The following is a 16487-nucleotide window of genomic DNA, read 5'->3' on the forward strand; positions in this document are numbered from 1 at the left end:
AGTTACGTAGTCAATCATAAGGAATTATCATTATTTTATTTTTGTTACATTTTCTCAATCCATAGGCACCAATACTTGTTCAACAGACAGATAATGGGATCTACTATGTGGTAGCACTCTGAGCTTGAAATGTGAAAATAAATATAATAAATATTCACTGCCTTCAAGAAGCCCACCTTGGCATTTAGACATATAATTCTGATATAAATTTTTACTTGCTCAATGTGGTAGATAAAATATGATCGCACATTTATTGCAAGTCTTCCAATCAAAAGGTGTGGTCTATTCCCCTATTCCTTGAATTTTGGCTGGCATTAAGACTTCCTTTGAATAGAATGAGGTTGTGTGAGTTTCTGCAGCCTCAGCCTCAGGAAGATGTATGGATTCCATCTCTGAGCCCTTGGAATGCTTCCAGCACAATTAGAAGTTCACCTATGAAAGAGGAAAGACCTTTGAGAGAGAGGGAGGGAGGGAGGGAGGGAGAGGGAGAGAGAAAGAGAGAGAGAGAGAGAGGGAGGGGAGAGAGAGAGAGGGGGGGGAGAGAGAGGGAGGGAGGGAGAGAGAGAGAGAGAGAGAGAGAGAGAGACCCCCAGTCGACAGGCAGCACCAAAGCCCAGACATAGGAGTGAGTTCATCTTGGATCCTGCAGTCCCAAGGAAGGGGCTAGCTGGCTACAGCCATGTGACGAGCCCAGAAAAAAACAGCAGAACTGCCCCATGAGCATCAGAATCACAGTGGCTTGTTACACTTCAGTAGATAAATGGTATGCTTGGCATTTCTTTTTAACTCTTCTTTATTCAATAGAAAGAACCAAATATTATCAATACTCCCTTTATAAAGTTGCAGAGAGGTTTATACTATTTTATTTTCCTATGAACCAGAATATTAAAGTAATTAGTTTCTTTTGATATTAATGCTATTCACAACATTTCTGCATCCTAATGTTATTCCATGTAATACTGGAAATATTTTGCCAACACAAACAAAAACAAAGAAAGAACGGGAGAGAGAAAGGTGAAGGGAGATACGTGGGTGACATAATTGTTTTCAGCAGACTTTCATAGTGCTCAGGACACGTTATTCACCATCTTACCTCTTATCTGTCCCTGATGTTCAAGGCTTTGACTTCGTTGTGCCAGGAATTGAACTGAGCCAGGGAAACCCAATTAAATCTTACCACTGCAGAAAAGCACAAAATAATTCATCATTTTGGGTTGTTTTCAAATAGAATGAAAATTAGTTTGGAGGTGGGATGAAGGGAGAAGGAAACATCAGTAAGGCAAAAACAACCAGAATCACAGGAACTGTTAACATTGATTTCATTCCAGGACACTGGGTCAGCCAGAAAGCTTGGCATGCTAATTGCAGAAGGCACATTTGGTGCATTAGAAGATAACAGCAGAGAGAGAGGAGCTGGAAGGGAATCAAAGCAGATCATGCCAAAGGGGCAGCCCAGACTATGTTCAGAAAACATGGTAGTTTCTCCAATTCTATTTTCAATTCAAGCTCCAGGACATGTTTCTCAGTTAGAATTAAGTTTGAAAACTAGAAAATAGAAAGACCTACCCTCATTGGTTCCTCTCCCATACCCTTTGCCATAGTCTAACTTCTACTAGAATGTAAAGTGCATTTGTATCCACCTTCCTGCTTTTAGAGAGGACTATGTGAGGGCTAGTGGGTATTTTTGAGGTGAGAGTAAAGGTGGGAGGGATTTTTCTACGATTGTTATACTCATCTTAGTACTTAGTTTACTTGATTGGAGTTTCAATTTGATTTGAATATCTGATACAATATCAAAATGTCTTCACCAAATGTGAAATTTCCCACCTCTTGCATAAAATCAATATTCATTTTGTAATAAAGTGTGCCAAAATACACACTTACAAATACACACAATACAAAAATGTTACTGTTTTCATTAAATTAAATTAAATTGGATTTAAAGCCTCATCTGGAAACTTAGTATAAGTTATTGAAGGGGTTGCCTCTCCAATCACAAATCATACAAAGGTCTTGGCATCTTGTTTTGAACAAAATATTCCAGAAGATTCTCTTTTTTTATATTTATTTGGTTGTGCTGGGTCTTAGTTGTGGCAGGCGGGATCCTTAGTTGAGGCCAGCAGCCTCCTTAGTTGCGGCTTGCTGGCTCCTTAGTCTTGGCATGCAAACTCTTAGTTGTGGCATGCATGTGGGATCTAGTTTCCTGACCAGGGATGGAACCCGGGCCCCCTGCATTGGGAGTGCAGAATCTTAACTACTGCGCCACCAGGGAAGTCCCCAGAAGATTCTTTTAGACATAGGTCTATATGGGTTACCACTGAGCAATGTATTTTCCAAGATTGCATATGGTCATAACTCTCTGGCAACTCTCTATTTGGTGACGTACTTAGGACATAAAAGTTGTCCAGGCCTAAGAAGTGCTTAGGGTCCTGTCTTTCCATAAGCTCCTGGAAGTCACCACCACTGAGAGCAACTTCTTGGGAAATGACATGAAATAGGGCCCACCCCAAGCTGTAATTTCAATTATTTTCCCCTTTTCCTTCCCTCAAAGTTTTTCCTCTTTCTTTGTCCCCTTCTAGAAATCTAGCATAAAAGTTGAAAAACTTTTGGGCTTTTACAAAAACCACTAGAAATGTCTTTAAATGTAAATTCTACTTCCTACTCGACCAAGCATATAAAATGAAGAATATAATGACCTGGCCATCTGCTTATAAGTAGCAGGAGTGAAGGCTACACAGGAAGAACAGATATTCATTAACATTACAACGATTTATTCTTCTCTATTGCTTCCCTGATAGTTAGCATTTTTAGAACCTTATCATTAACTTTGTTGTAAACTCTAAATACCGCTGACAGATTCTTTTCCTGGCTTTAGCATTTTGAGAAAATCATTTCAATACAGTTAAGACAATAACAAAAAACAGGGTCCCTGAGATGGTCATCTCCATAGATGACTTCTAGGACTGAAAATCCTCAAAGTGATATATATGTAAAAGTATATATGTGTGAATTTTTCTGGAGATTAGGGCCATAGCTTTCAAGTTTTCTTATAGAACTATTTTACTCCAAGAAGTTTCACATTGGACCACCAAACTGTACCTAATGAAATTAGTGTAACAGTTAGTATAAATGAAAACACCTACTTAGGGCAGCATTTTGTTTTATAAAGTGGAGTTTTTCTTTGCCCCTTCTCATCTCTCATATCAGGACTGAATCATTCCTCTGTAACTGGTTCTTTCTGCTTCCTTTCACTCTTTTCCCCCATTTCCCCTTAAATTCTCCTTGACAACTATCTTTATCTTCTGTAATTATAGGATCTCATTTTCAGCTGCTTGATACATGAGTATAGAGGTTAAGAGGTTAAGAAAATGGACTTCAGCTGTGAATCCTGCCTCACCACCTACTTGCTGTGTATTCTTAAAGGATTTTCTTAATTTCTCTGTGCCTTATTTTCCTCATCTACATAATGGGGATAATGCTAGTGTCTGCCTCATAGGGTGATTATAATAATGAATTTAATTAATATGTGTAAAGCCCTAAGTATAGAACTTGGCACCAGGTAACCACCACATTCATGTCAGTTATTATCTATATTCTAGGAATATTTATATTTTAATAATTCACTCATGAAAACATAATTATCTGTAAAACTCCCAAATCATTAACCAGGAAATGGAGTTAATGTTTAAGATTTAGATTCTTGTTCAGTGCCCTCAGATCTCATCATCTATTTTAATGCTTCTTCTACCATGTAACTGTTAGGACAGAAGCAATATCTTGATGGATTACATAATGGAATTAAGCAGAGGATACAGTGACAAGGTGGGTGGGCCACAACATCACATTGAAGAGACATCCAGCCCAGCTTTGGTAACTGATATTCATTCTTCAGATTTTACACTCAATATTAGTTCTTTGGAAAGGCTTTCTCTGATCCCTGTGTTTGGATAGTTGCTCCATTAGAAAGTTCCTAGAACATGAACATAATTATTTCTTTAATTTCTGTTTTCCCCATAGAACATAAACTCCCTAAGGAGAGGGACTCTCTCTGCTATGTTCAGTCCAGCCCATCAGAGCAACTGTTATATTTCACCTGCTCCATCACTACTTGTTAATAGATAGATGATACATAAGTGTTGCAATGAGTGTCTTCTTAGGCTCTGTTACACCAAACTCATAAGGCTGCTGGGAAAATTAATTTTATATATATAGATAGATAGATAGATAGATAGATAGATGGATAGTCTATCATGTAGCTGGAACAAAGAACTCTTAATCTATGATCAATTTTAATGAATCACCATTTGATTAGGTAAACAATTTTCTCTGTATTGAACTGTCAAAATTCTTCTCTTCCCATTCCCATTTGTTCTCATTTCCAGACCTAGAAACTTTGTATCTCCTTTCTGAAATAAAGCACTAAAACAGCCTGATCAATTTCTGTCTCAAGATCTTCCTACATTTGGGAGAGAAACAGCTACCCTGTTAGCCAATTAGCCCTCAGCCAAATGAGGAGAATCAGTCACATTCAAAAAATGACTTTCATTGAAGTCTGATTAATCCATTTTCTTTCAAGGTAGGTCATGTCAGGATTTTCATAAAAGTGTCAAAGAGAACAGGAAAGAGAATTACAAAAATGTCAGTCTTTGGTAACAATAGAGAATGGAGTTGCTCCTTGGAAGATTACTTCAATAATCCTGCCTGATAATTACACAAAAAGAGAAGTGTTTACTTTAAACAAAACTTTGTCTTAAGGCTCTTCATGGAGGACCTTCAAGATGGTGGAGGAGTAAGATGAAAAGGGAGAAGGGAGCACCCACATCTTGGTGCTCCGGCCAGGTGTCAGGCCTGTGCCTCTGAGTAGGAGAGCTGCGTTCAGGACATTGGACCACCAGAGACCTCCTGGGCCCATGTGATATCAGTTGGCAAGAGCTCTCCCAGAGACCTATGTCTCAACGCTAAGACCCAGCTCCACTCAACAACCAGCAAGCTCCAGTGGTGGACACTCCATGCCAAACAACTAGCAATACAGGAACACAACCCCATCCATTAGCAGAGAGGCTGCCTAAAATCATAAGTTCACAACACCCCAAAACACACTACTGACATGGTCCTCCCACCAGAAGGACAAGATCCAGCCTCATCCACCAGAAAACAGGCATCAGTCCCCTCCAACAGAAAGCTTACACAACCCATTCAACCAACCTTACGCACTGGGAGCAGACACCAAAAACCATGGGAACTATGAACCAGCAGATTTGAAAAAGAGACCCCAAACACAGTAAGTTAAGCAAAATGAGAAGACAGAGAAATACACAGCAGTAGAAGGAGCAAGATAAAAACCCACCAGACCAAACAAATGAAGAGGAAATAGGCAGTCTACCTGAAAAAGAATTCAGAGTAATGATAGTAAAGACGCAAAATCATAGAAAAAGAATAGAGAATATACAAGAAATGTTTGACAAGGACCCAGAAGAACTAAAGAGCAAACAGACAATGATGAACAACACAGTAAATGAAATTTAAAATTCTCTACAAGGAATCAATAGCAGAATAACTGAGGCAGAAGAGAGGATAAGTGACCTGTAAGATAAAATAGTGGAAATAACTACCATGGAGCAGAATAAAGAAAAAAGAATGAAAAGAATTGAGGACAGTCTCAGAGACCTCTAGGAAAACATTAAACACACCAACATGCGAATTGTAGGGTTCCCAGAAGAAGAAGAGAAAAAGAAAGGGACTGAGAAAATATTTGAAGAGATTATAGTTGAAAACTTCCCTAATATGGGAAAGGAAATAGCCAATCAAGTCCAGGAAGCACAGAGAGTCCCATACAGGATAAATCCAAAGAGTAACACGCCAAGACACATATAAATCAAACTACCAAAAATACAAAGAAAAAATATTAAAAGCAGCAAGGGAAAAGCAACAAATAACATACAAGGGATTCCCCATAATATTAACAGTTGATCTTTCAGCAGAAACTCTGCAGGCCAGAAGTGAGTGACAGGACATATTTAAAGTGGTGAAAGGGAAAACCTACAACCAAGATTACTCTACCCAGCAAGGATCTCATTCAGATTTGATGGAGAACTTAAAACCTTTACAAACAAGCAAAAGCTAAGAGAATTCAGCACCACCAAACCACCTTTACAACAAATGCGAAAGGAACTTCTCTAGGCAAGAAACACAGGAGAAGGAAAAGACCTACAATACCAAACCCAAAACAATTAAGAAAATGGTAATGGGAACATACATATCGATAATTACCTTAAATGTAAATGGATTAAATGCTCCAACCGAAACACATAGATTGGCTGAATGGGTGAAAAAACAAGATGCGTATATATGCTTTCTACGAGAGACCCACTGCAGACCTAGGGACACATACAGACTGAAAGTGAGGGGATGGAAAAAGATATTCCATGCAAATGGAAATCAAAAGAAAGCTGGAGTAGCAATTTGCATATCAGACAATATAGACTTGAAAGACTATTACAAGAGACAAAAAAAGCCGCTACATAATGATCAAGGGATCAATCCAAGAAGAAGATATAACAATTGTAAATATTTATGCACCCAGCATAGGAGCACCTCAATATATAAGGGAAATGTCAACAGCCATAAAAGGGGAAATCGACAGTAACACAATCATAGTAGGGGACTTTACCAATCCCACTTTCACAAATGGACAGAGCAACCAAAATGAAAATAAATAAGGAAACACAAGCATTAAGTGACACATTAAGCAAGATGGACTTAATTGATATTTATAGGACATTCCATCCAAAAACAACAGAATACATGTTCTTCTCAAGGGCTCATGGAACTTTCTCCAGAATAGATCATATCTTGGGTCACAAATCAAGCCTTGGTAAATTTAAGAGAATTGAAATCATTTCAAGTATCTTTTCCGACCACAACACTATGAGACTAGATATCAATCACAGGAAAAAAACTAAAAAATACAAACACATGGAGGCTAAACAATACACTACTAAATAACCAAGACATCACTGAAGAAATCACAGAGGGAATAAAAAAATACCTAGACACAAATGACAATGAAAACACGATGGCACAAAACCTATGGGATGCAGCAAAAGCAGTTCAAACAGGGAATTTTATAGCAATACAATCCTACCTGAAGAAACAAGAAACATCTCAAACAACCTAACCTTACACTGAAAGCAATTAGAGAAGAACAAAAAAAACCCCACAGTTAGCAGAAGGAAAGTAATCATAACGATCAGATCCGAAATAAATGAAAAAGAATTGAAGGAAACAGTAGCAAAGATCAATAAAACTAAAAGCTGGTTCTTTTAGAAGATAAACAAAATTGATAAACCATTAGCCAGACTTATCAAGGAAAAAAGGGTGACGACTCAAATCAACAGAATTAGAAATGAAAAAGGAGAAGTAACAGCTGACCCTACAGAAATATAGAGGATCCTGAGAGGCTACTACAGGCAGCTATATGGCAATAAAATGACAACCTGGAAGAAATGGACAAGTTCTTAGAAAAGCACAACCTTCTGAGACTGAACCAAGAAGAAATAGAAAATATAAACAGACAAATCACAAGCACTGAAATTGAGACTGTGATTAAAAATCTTCCAAAAAACAAAAGCCCAGGACCAGATGGCTTCACAGGTGAATTCTATGACACATTTAGGGAAGAGCTAACACGTATTCTTCTCAAACTCTTCCAAAATCTAGCAGAGGGAGGAACACTCAACGAGGCCACCATCACCCTGATACCAGAACAAGACAAAGATGTCAAAAAGAAAGAAAACTACAGGCCAGTATCACTGATGAGCATAGATGCAAAAATCCTCAACAAAATACTAGCAAACAGAATCCAACAGCACATTAAAAGGATCATACACCATGATCAAGTGGGATTTATCCCAGGAATGCAAGGATTCTTCAATATACGCAAATCAATCAGTGTGATACACCATATTAACAAACTGAAGGATAAAAACCATATGATCATCTCAATAGATGCAGAAAAAGCTTTTGACAAAATTCAACACTGATTTATGATAAAAACCCTCCAGAAAGTAGGCATATGGGGAGCTTACCTCAACATAATAAAGGCCATATATGACAAACCCACAGCCAACATTGTTCTCAATGGTGAAAAACTGAAATCATTTCCTCTAAGATCAGGAACAAGACAAGGTTGCCCACTCACCAATATTATTCAACATAGTTTTAGCCACTGCCATCAGAGCAGAAGAGAATTAAAAGGAATCCAAATCGGAAAAGAAGAAGTAAGGCTGTCAATGTTTGCATATGACATGATACTATACATAGAGAACCCTAAGGATGCTACCAGAAAACTACTAGAGGTAATCAATGAATCTGGTAAAGTAGCAGGATACAAAATTAATGCACAGAAATCTCTTGCATTCCTGTACACTAATGATGAAGAATCTGAAAGAGAAATTAAGGAACACTCCCATTTACCATTGCAACAAAAAGAATAAAATACCTAGGAATAAACCTACCTAAGGAGACAAAAGACTTATATGCAGAAAACTATAAGACAGTGATGAAAGAAATTAAAGATGATACAAAGAGATGGAGAGATATACCATACCCTTGGATTGTAAGAATCAGCATTGTAAAAATGACTATACTACCCAAAGCAATCTACAGATTCAATGCAATGCCTACCAAACAACCAATGTCATTTTTCACAGAACTAGAACAAAAAATTTCACAATTTGTATGGAAACACAAAAGGCCCCGAATAGCCAAAGCTATCTTGTGAAGTTAAAATGGAGCTGAAGGAATCAGGCTCCTGGACTTCAGACTATACTACAAAGCTACAGTAATGAAGACAATATGGTACTGCCACAAAAACAGAAATATAGATCAATGGAACAGGACAGAAAGCCCAGCGATAAACCCATGCACATATGGTCACCTTATCTTTGATAAAGGAGGCAAGAATATATAATGGAGAATTGACAGCCTCTTCAATAAGTGGTGCTGCGAAAACTGGACAGCTACATGTAAAAGAATGAAATTAGAACACTCCCTAACACCATACACAAAAGTAAACTCAAAATGGATTAAAGACCTGAATGTAAGGTCAGACACGATAAAACTCCTAGAGGAAAACACTGGCAGAACACTCTATGGCATAAATCATAGCAAGATCCTTTTGGACCCACCTCCTAGAGAAATGGAAATAAAAACAAAGATAAACAAATGGGACCTAATGAAACTTAAAAGCTTTTGCACAGCAAGCGAAACCATAAAGAAGACCAAAAGACAGCCCTCAGAATGGGAGAAAATATTTGCAAATGAAGCAACAGACAAAGGATTAATCTCCAAAGTATACAAGCAGCTCATGGAGCTCAATATCAAAAAAGAAACATCTCAATCCAAAAATGGGCAGAAGACCTAAGTAGACATTTCTCCAAAGAAGATATACAGATTGCAAAAAAACACATGAAAGGATGCTCAACACCACTAATCATTAGAGAAATGCGAATCAAAACTGCAGTGAGTTATCACCTCACACCAGTCAGAATGGCCATCATCAAAAAATCTACAAACAATAAATGCTGGAGAGGGTATGGAGAAAAGGGAACCCTCTTTCACTGTTGGTGGGAACATAAATTGATACAGCCACTATGGAGAACAGTATGGAGGTTCCTTAAAAAACTAAAAATAGAACTACCATACAACCCAGCAATCCCACTACTGGGCATATACCCTGAGAAAACCATAATTCAAAAAGAGTCATGTACCACAATGTTCATTGCAGCTCTATTTACAATAGCCAGGACATGGAAGCAACCTAAGTGTCCATAGACAGATGAATGGATAAAGAAGATGTGGAACATACATACAATGGAATATTACTCAACCATAAAGAGAAACGAAACTGAGTTATTTGTAGTGAGGTGGATGGACCTAGAGTCTGTCATACAGAGTGAAGTAAGTCAGAAAGAGAAAAACAAATACCATATGCTAATGCATATATATGGAATCTAAAAAAAAAAAATGGTTCTGAAGAACCTAGGGGCAGGACAGGAGTAAAGACGCAGGCATAGAGAATGGACTTGATGACACAGGGTGGGGAAAGGGTAAGCTGAGACGAAGTGAAAAGTTTCCACTGACGTATATACACTACCAAATGTAAAATAGATAGCTAGTGGGAAGCAGCTGCATAGCATAGGGAGATCAGCTAGGTGATTTGTGACCACCTAGAGGGGTGGGTTAGGGAGGGTGGGAGTGAGACGCAAGAGGGAGGGGATATGGAGATATATGTATTCATATAGCTGATTCACTTTGTTATATAACAGCAACTAATGCAACATTGTAAAGCAATTATACCCCAATAAAGATGTTTAAAAAAGAAAACTTACATTTATTCATTTCATTTCCTTTCTCCACTGAAGGTAATGAATAAATATGCATACAAGACATAATTATAAGGGACAGCTTTCAAAATTTTTCATCAATTTCTCATTTCTGTGTTACCCATGCTGTAATACAATTCTGTTACAGCATGTCTCTTTTCCTCCTGCTATTTTTATGGCAATTATGTGTGTACTCTATATTATCTCAAATTCCCTTCATGATTGTGGGTGCTTTCCTCCTCCACTTGATAGTTTCACAAGGTCTTGGAGATTGGCATCCAAGACATCAGTGGTCCTCATTGAAAAACTCATCTTTGCCTCTCCCCTCCACTGGATATCAGATAGAACTATTTCAGGATAAGTTCTATGAACAATCATTCACTGAATGCTATAGGGGCAATCTAAATTTATCCCTCCTTTTTTGGATTCCCGTATCATTAATTTATATTTCACATTTATAAGTGCTTATGATTGTCGTTAAACGGCCAGAAAATAAAAAGGTCTGTAGGTGCTCCGGTAGCTGGAAATTCAGAGGTGAAACAGGTTATGACTGGAAAAACTCAAGAGGATATGAACCACATTCTCATTAAAAGGGTTCCTTCAAAACATTTGGAGTGAATGCCATCTGTCCTGGTGATTTGTTTAATTTGATTTGGCCAACAGATGAAGAACATTCTGTGAATCTAGCACTATTGGGTTGCTTTCTCTGACCCCTCAAGTTCAAAAGATATTTTTTATAACAGGATATTCTGTATTATTATCTTCAATGCTCAGAGAGGTATAGATTTCATTTGGCTCCTCATTTTAATCTTGTTCTTATCTCTGTGAATGCCTTTTAAAAATATACTTTTTAATATTAACACACAGTAAAATTAACGTGTGTGTATACAGTTCTGTGACTGTTAAAAAGCTTAAATTTGTATAGCTACCACCATAATCAGGATACAGAACAGTTCCATCACCCTAAAAGACTTTCTTTTGCTAGCCTTCTGTAGTCACACTCTCTTCCACCCTTAAACCTGGCAACTTGCTGATCTGATCTGCAGTTTTTTCTTTACAAGAATGTTAAGTAAATAGAATGTAACTTTCTGAGAATGGGTTCTTTCCGTCAGCAAAACGCTGTTGAGATCCTTCCAAGATATATATATCAATAGCTCCTGGCTTTTTTCACTGCTGAGTAGTATTCCATCGTATAAATGTACTACAATTTGTTCATCCATTCACCCACGGAAGGCCATTTCGGCTGCTATAAACTTTTGTGTACAATTGTGTGAACGTAAGTTTTCATTTCTCTAAACACCTAAAAGTGAGATTGTAGGTCACATGATAAGTGGGAGTTGAACTTGATAAGAAACTGCCAAACTGTTTTCCAGCATGGCTGGCCCATTTTTCATTCCCTCCAGCAATGTTCCAGTTGCTCCTCTTCCTCTTTAGGACTTGGTGTTGTCAGGATATTTTATTTTAGCCATTCTAATAAGTAGACAGAAGTATCTCATGGCAGTTTTAATTTGCATTTCCCTTTGTACAATTTTTAGAGGTTTCTCTAGGCATTTGAATACACATTTTTTAAATTCTTTAAATTATACATATGTATTTTATTTACACTTTGATATATTTCATGATAAACAATTTTTTTCCATCTTAACTTGAATACACAGGTTTAACTTTACTGATGTTTGTACCACTTCAAGGAGAACCTTCCCGTCATATAGATCCTTTTACCCTCCCCACTGCTTTATGTTGTAGTCATTTATGCATTACATCCACAAACATTGAAAACCTCATCAGTGTTATAATTTTTGCTTTTAACTGTCAAAACATATTTTATACAACTAAGTAGGAGGAGAACAACCTATTATATTCACCCCGATATTTACCTTTTCTGTTGCTCTTCCTTCATTCTTGATGTTCCAAGTTTCCTTTTGGTATCAATTTTCTTCTGTCTTAAGAATTTTTTTACAATTCTATTACAGCATGTCTGCAACTAACAAATCCTCTTAGTTTTCCTTAATCTAAGAATATTTTATTTCATTTCTATTTCTGAAGGATATTTTGGCTGGATATAGAATTCTGCATTATACTTCTTTTCATTCAACATTCTAGAAATACTGTTGCTCATTTTTCTGGCCCCAGGATTTTTGACGAGACATCCACAGTCATTTGAAACATCATTTCAGTAAAAGTATGCATTATTTTCCCCTGGGTGCTTTTAAGAGTTTTTCCTTTATCTTTGGTTGTAAGCAGTTTAATTATGATATGTATAGATGTGGATTGGGGGGCCTCTTCTTTTAAGATTTGCTGAGCTTCTTGAATCTGTAGGTTTATTATTTTGACAAATTTGAGATGTTTTCAGTCTATTTTTTTCAATTTTTTTTTTGCTCTGCATTCTTTCTCTTTTTTCTCAGACACTCATAGCAAAAATAGTAGACATTTTGGTATTTTCTCATATGTCCTTGAGGCTCTATTTAATTTTTTCCATCAGTTTACACTTTGTTGTTCATACTGAATAATTTCTACTGATTTATCTTCAAAATCTTCAAATTCACTGACTCTTACCTCTGTCTTCCCTATTGTGCTATTGAGCTAATCCATTGAATTTTTTAAAAAAATTTGGTTATTACGTTTTTCAGTTCTAAAATTTCCATATGGCTCTTCTTTAGATAGAAAAATGATACATCTGTGTCATCTCATTGTTGAAGTCTGATTGTTCTTTCTCATGCAAGTTGAGATTTTTCTTGTTCTTCATAGACTAAGTACTTTTGGATTATATCCTGAACTTTTTGAATTTTATGTTTTGGGACTGTTTGCCTTAATTTATGTAGATAATACTAATTATATTTTTAAGCAGGCAATCATCCTGATTGGGTTCAGACTGTAAGTCCTGACCTACCTTCTGTGGGTTGTGATTCCAGTATCAGTTCAGTTTTCAAAGCCTTAGCCCTACTTTTAGGATCTATGCCATGTGTGCACCACCCAGTGGCCAGACTGGTACTTGAATGGTGGTCCATTCCACAGTTCGGTTATCAGAGTCTTTGTACTCTGTTTAAGGTCAGTTTCATACATGTTCAGCTTAGAGATGAGCCCAGGTGTTCATATAGGACTTTAAGAGGTCACAGTCCCATGTTCTTCCCTCTCTACAATCTTCTAAGTACTCCCTTTGGGCTGTTCCATTGAGGAAACCAGGCTTTATGTACCTTGTTGTTTTATGTACTTCTTTGGACTATGCCTGTGTCTGGGGTCAAGGGACAGAAGGACAGAGACACAGAGAAGTAACAAGAGTTTTTCCCTTGCCCTCTGGGGTCATAACTCCTCTGATAAGGAGAGAAAGTTTCTTTTCTTTCAGAATGTTAGGCTTTTGTGGGTTCCCATCACCCCTGTTCCTATTAAATTATTGGATTGTTTGGAGGCTAGAATGTAAGAAAACAAAGAAGAGAAAAAGAAGAGAAATAAAAAATGGATAATACCCCCATTGTATCTGAATTTTAGAAGACTCTTTCTTGATCCTTGAGCCAGAGCTAGAGGGCTTCTCCTAAAATTCTATCTGCTCTGATGCCCACTTCAGGATTTTAGGCTGAATTGAGTTTAGTCTTGGAGATAATGGAGGGAAATCATGGTAAACTCACCATCCATTTGATGGGCTCTTCTACTCATCCATGTGCTACCACTTTTTTTTAATAGACTTTATCTTTTAGAACAGTTTGACATTTACAGAAAAAAATGAGCAGATAGTACAGAGTTCCCGCATCACACCTTTTACCCCATACACAATTTCCCACATTAATAACCTCTTATACTATATAAGTATAGTATATTTGCTACAGTTAATGAACCAATATTGCTATATTATAATTAATTAAAATCCATAGTTGATCTGTATTTCCCTCGTTTTTACCTAATTTTTTTCTGTTCCAGGATCCATCCAGGAAATCACATTACATTTAATTCTTATATCTCCTAGGTTTCTCTTGGTTGTGATAGTTTTTCAGACTTTTCTTGTTTTTGATGACCTTGAAAGTTTTGAGGAGTACTGGTCTAGTATATTGTAGGATGCCATTCCATTGGAATTAGTCCGATGTTTTTCTCATAATGAGACTGGGGTTATGGGTTTGGGAGCAGGAAAACCAAGAAGTAAATGCCACTTTCATCACATCATATCAAGAATACACAACTACCTACGTGATTTGTAATCATTGATGTTACCATGATCACCCGGCCAAGGTAGTGATCCTCAGGCTTTTCCACAGGTTTTTCGCTCCCATTTTAACCATTTCCTCTCATAGGCATTTCCTCTCCATTGTCTCTCATAGGCAGCTTCAGCTGGATTATCACTTTTAACTTCTTCCAGAAAAAAATTAAGCACAAGTCTATGTATACTTTAAAATTTCATCTTGAATTTCTCACATCACCTGGGTTTATTTGGAGGAAGTACCTCCTTCCATTCCTTTGTGGGTAGAAGGAAAAAGGAAACTCAAACCACACTGAAAACTTAGAATCTTCACTTACCAATATTCCCACTCAATTTTCTAGCACTGTTATCTGTACCCTAGACTTGGCTGATGGAGTAATTGTTGTCATATTGGATATGTCCATCATATTGGGAAATCCTAGCATAGATATTCTGCCACCTAACTCTAGTACTGTTCTCATATGAGACTCCAAACAAACAAAAATTAACTATATTAACACATCTCAATGTTATCTCTAAAGACACATTAGCTAAATGCATACTATGTTCCTGAACAGTATTTCTGTTCTTTATCCAGGTCTGTTTTCCTTTTAGCTGAGCTGAGCTTTGATAAAGTTCATCTTGACCCCTATTAATTTAGACCTTCACCCCAGGCCTATCCATAGTGGCAAGTCTCTCCTTTATTTTCTCATAGTGCTGCTTTGTCTCCTCTTCATTCCTCCAGAGCCAAATGCACCTTATAAGCAGGTCTTACCTCAAAATCAACCTCCTTAAGACTCCTTAAGTAGGAGTCTGACCTCTCTATAAAGGAAGAAATGATCAGCAATGAAAGGAAAATAAATGCTCCTTACTGTTTCTGCCAAGGTTCCATCCTCCTCAATCCAAGGTCATCTTCAACTGAGGAAGGAGGACTACAAAAGTTGTAGATGGTTGTATTAATTAGGCATTACTATAGCAAACTAGTGCATGGTGGAGGCAGGGGTCCCAGCAGAAAGCAGAAGTGCATAAACTCTTAAGGCCTAATGTCTCAGAAATGGCATAACATTGCTTCTACCACATTTTATTGGCCACAGTGAGTCACAGGGCTTACCCAGATTCTAAGGATAGAGAAGTAGACTCTACCTCTTGATGGAAAGATCTCAAGGGATGTGGATGTAAGGAAGGGAAGCGTGGTGACCAGGGATATTAACTCAGAGTAAGAGGCTAATTTTAAAAATTATTTAAATGAGTCTATTTAAATATATTTAAGTAAAATTACTTAAATTACAGGTTCAGGTGGTATGTGGATGTGGCAAATGCATGAAGTTGTAACATGAATGGTTAAAAGTTGGAAAACACTTTTCTACTCTCGTGCTATTCTCACTTTTATAGCATCCCTTTGTCATTGTCTTCGTAAACTATCATCGATCGCTTTCTCCTATGTCCCCCTCTACCTGAAGTAGGGGATTTTTTTTGCAAATGTGTGGCCTACTCTGTGCTTCATAGTAGTGCTGTGTTCTGTTGGTCCCTGAATTAGTTAAATTAGGTGTATCGTGTCCCCCTTTCAGCCGTATCCCAGTACATCTAGATATGCTGCCCATTATCTCTGACCAGTAGCTAGTCTATGAAGAGCCAGGGACAGCTGGAAAGCAGTGTAGGTTTTCACACTTTGCTAAAATATGAAGAGTGAACTGGAGTTAAAATTAATCAAAAGCTTCATCTGAATCTCTTAGAACACCCCTTGATAATTTTATAAGGGACTCTAAATTGTGTATTCAATATAAAATCATTGAAGAGTAAAGCAAAATTGGTTGTGATTATTTTAAAATATTCAACCTGGGTTTATTCCAGCCAGTGGATATAGAAACAAAAGGATCAAGTTGTTGGTTTTCTTCCAGGCCATGTCTGCATGAAGGGAACAATTAAGAACAAAACTT

Source organism: Mesoplodon densirostris, chromosome 9, assembly GCF_025265405.1.
Source record: "Mesoplodon densirostris isolate mMesDen1 chromosome 9, mMesDen1 primary haplotype, whole genome shotgun sequence".
Classification (NCBI taxonomy): Eukaryota; Metazoa; Chordata; class Mammalia; order Artiodactyla; family Ziphiidae; genus Mesoplodon; species Mesoplodon densirostris.